The sequence below is a fragment of the Bidens hawaiensis genome, unplaced genomic scaffold (assembly GCF_021521415.1).
Source record: "Bidens hawaiensis isolate Kalapana, Puna unplaced genomic scaffold, B.hawaiensis_p1.1 tig00074428_1, whole genome shotgun sequence".
Taxonomy (NCBI): domain Eukaryota; kingdom Viridiplantae; phylum Streptophyta; class Magnoliopsida; order Asterales; family Asteraceae; genus Bidens; species Bidens hawaiensis.
In genome coordinates, this window is record NW_027502902.1 from 17,222 (window position 1) to 23,280 (window position 6,059).

General features: G+C 37.4%; 1 pseudogene; it reads right to left on the reverse strand.

Annotated features, from left to right (window-relative positions):
• Nucleotides 1-807: 807 nt before the first annotated feature.
• LOC143606349 (photosystem II repair protein PSB27-H1, chloroplastic pseudogene) lies at nucleotides 808-1,636 on the reverse strand (annotated as a pseudogene).
• Between the last annotated feature and the right edge of the window lie 4,423 nt (nucleotides 1,637-6,059).

Here is a 6,059-nt window from a genome sequence, read left to right on the forward strand (position 1 = left end):
GGAGGTTTAAAAAATATTGTATATATTTATAAGAGTGTATAATTAATCTTAAAAGTTCAAGTTGTTTGTTAAACACTTGAATTAATTAACTTATTATTTAGTTTAGGTCCAAGAAACATTTAAACCCCATTTTTTTTAACTTAACTTATTAGGTGTTCACTTTTTTTACTCGTCCAAGCCCCTAAACTTATTTTGTTTATTCTCAGGGATGACCCTGTTATGTTGTTGCTTCATGAACATGTTTTGTGAGATTTATATTACATGAATGATTGTGTGAGTAGATGTATTGGTGTTTGATGATCTATAGTGAGGGATAAGATTGATAAATAGAGGTCATTTATTGATAATACTGTTTGATTTTTTTAGCACTTATTCTGTTTAAAGTGCTAATTATTTGTGGGATAATTTTGCTGTTCATAGTAGATCATATATTCATTTGGAGCATCTATGTTATCAATACGATGATAACAGAGAAATTGAAGCTTCAACTTCATCACATTAACGAGAAAAGATTTTACATGTTTGGAGTTTTACTAGATCTACATGATTAAGAGTCCAAACATGCCACGTTATTGTGCATGATCATGTCCAGTTATTCTTTATCAATCATGACTTGTGATTTCCACATTTGTTCCATTATTATCATATTAATTCTTCAACTCATTTCGTATTACTTTCTTGTTTTAAGCAGACAAGATTATTAAACCCCATGTGAAACCAACTGTGTGGAACAAATTGGCAATGATTAAAACCCCAAATTCAGTACTAGCTATAGCTAGCATTATTTCATCCAAATGATCAGTTAGATGCTCCAAATGAATATATGATGATTATTTGCATTTAGAAAACACAAACCTCATTAATTGTGTTAACAAAGTAACAAACCTCGATGATGACGTACGTACATCATATATATCATAACCATAACAATTATACAAAAAATAATAATAATGATCACATGTCTATCTGCCCCTCAACAAGGCCTTCTCCGCAGAGTCCATCTCTTCTAATATCCTTGTCTTCCTTTTGGCCGGAATCGGAGAAGTGGGACCAAAGCTAACGTAGTGTCCGGAGACAGCATTGAGAGCCGAGTACATGTCCCGGAAGGATAACCTTCCAAGGAGGTTTTTCTCTCTCCGGTACTTGGCCACCCATGAGTTAGATGTCTCTCTCAGCTCAGCCACTGCAGTTGCAATGTTGGGGTCAGTTTTGTCCATGTTGATAGTGGTCCTCACCTTGGCGATCACTTCTTGTGTTTCCTTTGTGTATTCTTCATCGGAAGCAGCCCATGCAGCCGGAGAGGTTGCAGTGGTTGTGGTTGTAGAGAGAGCTATGACGGCAGATAATGATAAGAAGGTGCGGCGGTGAATGGTGGTGGTGGCGGTGGAAGAAGAGTGTTTGGAGTGAATGGGTAGTAAGAGGGGTTTAGGGGTGGTGGTGGTGGGAGTGACGTGTAACATGGAGGTGGGAGATGCCATGGAGGAGGAGAGTGAAGGGTTGGGGTGGTGGTAAGTAATAAACTAATAATGGTAATGGTGATGGAGGTTCGGTGTGATATGGATAGGGGCTTATCGTCTTATCTGGTTTTCATAGTTTATGGTTGAGAATTTGTCGTCTAAGATTTTGGTGTGATGTGGCTTAGTATGAGGTGGATATGGTGGTGCTACATGTTATATTCTTTCAACTGCAAATAAATAAACTTAACTTTAATACTTGAGAAAATTCGCAAAAGTAATCGTTTATGAAAATATTTTTCAGGTTTTAAGTGTCATTGCAAGAAATTCTCAAAATAGGTATTATAATCTAGTCGTGACGAGTAGTTTGTATAACCAATTAAAACCTGGCACGTGTCTTTAAACTAACCATAACGAGCATATGTACTAACCATTTACTCTTCACGACTAAATAAGTTTTATGCCTCGTAATCAACGCTCACGAGTAATTCATAAGTTCTTTAGTCGCGACTAGTAGAGTGTAAGGTTAAACTAGTCGCGCCGAGTTAACTACTAATAAACTACTCGTGTAGGGAATGTAAACCAGGTAAACTAGTCGTCGCGACTAAAGGACTTATGAATTACTCGTGGGCGTTGATTACGAGGCATGAAACTTATTTAGTCGTGACGAGTAAATGATGAGTGAACCTGCTCGTTACGGTTAGCTTAAGGGCACGTGGAAAATTTTAACTGGTTCTACAAACTACTCGTGTGTAATCATAAACTACTCGTCACGACTAGTTTATAATACCTATTTTGAGAATTTTTTGCAAATGACACCTAAAACCTGAAAAATGTTTTCATAAATGCTTATTTTGGGAATTTTCCCTTAATACTTTTGTTGAGATAGAGCTTCTATCCTTTATATTATGGTTGACTTCTCTATCTATAATCTATCTTAAATCTATATCTATCCATCTATCCATCTATCTATCTATAATATATATAAACGAAACCATAAAAATCATACGTGTCGTGATGTGGTCGATCACTTTTTTTTTTGGAGTCACCATATTTGTTTGATTTTTAAATAGAGGCCTCTCAAACATTTGACCCGAATTCACTAGTATGGGTCTCATCAAACCCAAATATTTCATAAACGGATTATAACATCTATTTCTTAAACTGGTTATAACATCTCATTAAAAATTAAAAACTAATATCACCGAATATTTAATATAAAAATCCTACAAAGTAGGAATATACTAAAAATTAATAACTGATTTATTTAAAAAAAGATATACATGATTTATAATTAAAATACCAATTTTATAGTAAAAAATAAACAGGTTTTGGGTCTCATCAAACTCATATAGCTTTTAAACCGGATTATAACGTCTCATTTATTTGTGAAACAATTTATAATCAAACTATAAGTATATTATTAACTTTCATACAATAAAAAATAAAAAATCAAAAAATAAATATTATAAACAAATAATATAAAACAAGCCCTGTAATACGGGGGATAAAAACTAGAGTATATATATGAATGAAACCTCCTTAGATTATCTCAAGCTAACAGGTTGTTTTATTTGTATATGAAGGTTTCTCATTCATTTGACCCGAATTCACTGGTATGTGTCTCACCAAACCCTGATAGGTCCTAAACGTGTTATAACATCTCATTAAATTAAAACTTAATCTCACCATATATTTGATATGAAAATCTTTTAAAATAGGGATATACTAAAAATTAGTATCTTAGTATCCAAATTTTTTTTAAAAGATATTATTTATAATTTAGAATAAATTTATAGTAAAAAAATAATCGGGCCATGAGTCTCACCAAACCCAAATAGTTTTTAAACCGGGTTATAACATCTCATTTATTTGTGAAACCATTTCATAATCAAATCTTAAGTATATTATCAACTTCCTTACAATAAATAAAATTAAAATCCAAAATTATAAATAAATATTTAAAACGAATCATATAATACAATCTCGTAATATATATAAACGAAACATTTAAAAGCTCTCTGGTTGCTCTCTACATTCTCTTAAGCCGCCAGATTGCATTATTTTTTTTTCTTTGAACGACCAACAAAATTTTATTCAAAACACTAGCAAGATACTAGCGAACAACGAGGCCACCCGAACAATAACTAAAATACAACTACATACCCCCCCAAGTTCCACCCGAAGCACTCGTAAGAGTGTGTCACACCCGGCCCTGAGCGGCGGAAACAGCCGGGCGTGCACGAGTGGGGATTGATAATTAAGCACGGGCCATTGCAAAACATTCAAAGATTTTTATTGCGCATGAGAAGTTTATTACAAACACATTACATTGTTCAAAGATTACAAAAAGAAACATCCAAGTATAAAACTGAAGATTTCCTCGCCATATCCCCTTACGCGGCAGGTAACCGTGCGCATCGAGGGGATAAAACCAAAATCTTCCAAAAAGCTTGTTTTAGATGTTCAGCGTGTGGTGCTCTAAGTGTGACTCCATGCGCTACCTAGTTATCTCCTGAAAGACACGTAAAAACATTTGAATCAGTATAAACTGAGTGAGTTCACAAGTTTTAGTAACTTGATAAAATCATTCTGAAACATTTCTGGCAACATCATTAACATCTGCTTGGTAAAATCGTATTAACACAATTCTGACAATATTCTGATAAAAATCGTTCCGCGGGTTACGCGTGAACAAATTCTGGATACGGTGCTCGTCTATGTAAGTGGCGCAGCCACTACGAGCTAAAATAACGTAAAACCGTCCCGCGAGTTACGCGCAGACGTTTCTGGAAAACTATGCTCGTCTATGCAAAGAGGCATTGCCCCCACGAGCTAAGGATACTGTCCCGCGGGTTACGCGCGAACAATTCTGAGAAACTGTGCTCGTCCATGCAAAGAGGCATTGCCCCTACGAGCTAAGGATACCGTCCCGCGGGTTACGCGCAGACGTTGTGCCGGAAAACAAGGCGCTCGTCCATGCAAAGAGGCGCGACCCCTACGAGCGGGCTCAACCCCATAGTACTGCCCCATGCCAGGCACTCGTCCATGCAAAGAGGTGCGACCCCTACGAGTGGGCGGATCAAACCAGCAGTCCCTACCCTTAGAGTTCCAATGGTAAAGTGATCACTTACTCGAGTTCTAGCGCACATACATTGAAAACCTTAGATAACCGTTTGCATTGCTCATCATGCAACATAACTTAAAACACATAATCGCTTGCATAGCTTGTAAGTATACCATGATAAAACATTATTTAAGTACGTGTCCCTCGCCCCGAAAGCAATTTAAAAAAAAAACAGTGAAAACAGTGAAAATAGGGGCTGTGAGACTCACCTGAGGTTCTTGTTAAGGGATTAATCGAGATTCGGGTTTTCTTGGTGTTGGCCTCGGAATCGAAGGTCTAGAATACGATTAAATAACAAGTATATATATTAAGATCAAGAAATAGGAGAATATAAGGGTTGGACAGTAGGTCTCAAGGTTATATTCTCGGCTTACCTAGTAACAGGATCGGAGCTGGAAACAACGGATGCTTGGGAAAGGATTAGTGCAAGTTTGTAGTTCTTTGAAGTGTGTTTTGGGTGATAATTTAGGCTACAAATTTATAGGCAAACTCAAGGGAACACAATCCCTTGCTTTAGGGGATTAAAATCTTTTCATATCTAAATGTAATGATGATAAAGTATGGAAGTTATTATTATTTACTTAAGAGTGGAGTGGTGGATAAAAGATTTTGATTCGATTTGGACAGAACATGCAGATCTGGGGTTGGTGAGAATAGGGTGGCTGACAGTTGACTTTTCATGTTACAGTGTGCTTTTTCAGGTACTTTTGTCAGTGTACAGTAAAAAGTGGAAAATCTCTGAAACACGCTACTGTTTCCTTTCGGGCGGGAGTAATCTCCTTAACTGGAGAATAGACCAAGTGTTCTGCGCGTATAACTTGGTGCGCATAGCTTTCTGCGTATAGGACATGTCTTTGCTGCGGGTAGGTGCGTAACCTTCTCGCAGTTAGGGACATTTGAGTTTCATTTGTAGATTCTCCAGGTGGTCTTGGTATTTCAACATAGTGATCAGTCATGTTGAAGTCAATTCCATCTTGGAGCTTCAGACAAACTAGCTCTCAACGTTCCCGCCATGCGGGTAGGTTAGTTCCCTTCCGCACGCGCATAAACGATGTAGGATGCACCCGCCTTAGCATCATGCGGGATGGTCAACCCATAGACAACATAATGTTTAAGTTACATGAAAACATAAAGCCAAATCATTCACGCATGGCGCATATAACATATGCTCACGCTGGTTCTTAACATGGTGCGCTCGCGCAGGTTGCACATAACAACTGCACGCGCTGACTAACATGGCGCGCTCGCGCAGGGCGCACATAACATATGCACGCGCTTAATATTTACAATCACCTAATTATTAGGTTGATTACTTAGCTTATGGGTTTGGGAAATTACCGGTTGTCACATTCTCCCCTCGTTAAACGAATTTCGTCCCGAAATTTAGGAGACGTTGCTGGCAGAAGCCATGTTCTGAAAGAGGTGTGGGTATTTCATGCGCATCTGATCTTCTCTTTCCCAAGTGAATTCAGGCCCAC